The following is an 813-nucleotide window of genomic DNA, read 5'->3' as shown; positions in this document are numbered from 1 at the left end:
GCAACCATACATGTCAATCACTGCACAGAGTGTTTTTTTAGCCTATTAAATCCATATGATTGGCCAAATAGTCAATGAACTATTAATACAGATACACATTTTAATACTCAGTCACCCCAATTACTCTTAGTTTTCAGGTAAATGGCTATCCCGTATGTCCACAAGTGGTTAACATGACCAAACACATATGATAATACATGTCCTTCCAACCTAGAGTTATTGACATAATTTTATGTTAAATAATTTTAAAGAAAAATCACATCATAATTGCCCCATTCGCATTCAGTCTTTAGGTGAATGGCTATCCTTGGAATCAGGACCAAACATATACAAGTATATGTCCTTCCAACTTGAGCAACCGACATAAGTTTAAGCAATGATGATTAATTTAAACACTCATTTTGGATCTTTTCATTTAAAACTTTTTCTATTAATCTTCTATAAAGCTTTGAGAAGCTTTGAACTGAGTAATCTTATCATATCTCTGCAACATCAATCAACTTGCTCTGTTTTGTAAAAAAAAATGTTTTAAGCAAAATTCATTTGAAAATCTCATTTGAGCATGCAATTTTGACACAAAAACATTTTTTGACACTAACAGAAAGTATTCAAATCACAATCTTAAATGACATCATTTAAGACAAGCAGACATAACAAGATACATAATTATGCTATCCTAATAACATCATCAAATTAAATTAACCGTATTTAAGAACATCATCAAGATATCAGGTAAGCACACATGCAAAGTAATCACATAGAACACTTATCTTGACATCACACATAACCACTGATGGTTAATCAAAGTTATCC

This window comes from Bidens hawaiensis, unplaced genomic scaffold (genome assembly GCF_021521415.1).
Source record: "Bidens hawaiensis isolate Kalapana, Puna unplaced genomic scaffold, B.hawaiensis_p1.1 tig00028734_1, whole genome shotgun sequence".
NCBI lineage: Eukaryota > Viridiplantae > Streptophyta > Magnoliopsida > Asterales > Asteraceae > Bidens > Bidens hawaiensis.
Note: the sequence above shows the minus strand (reverse complement) of the source record.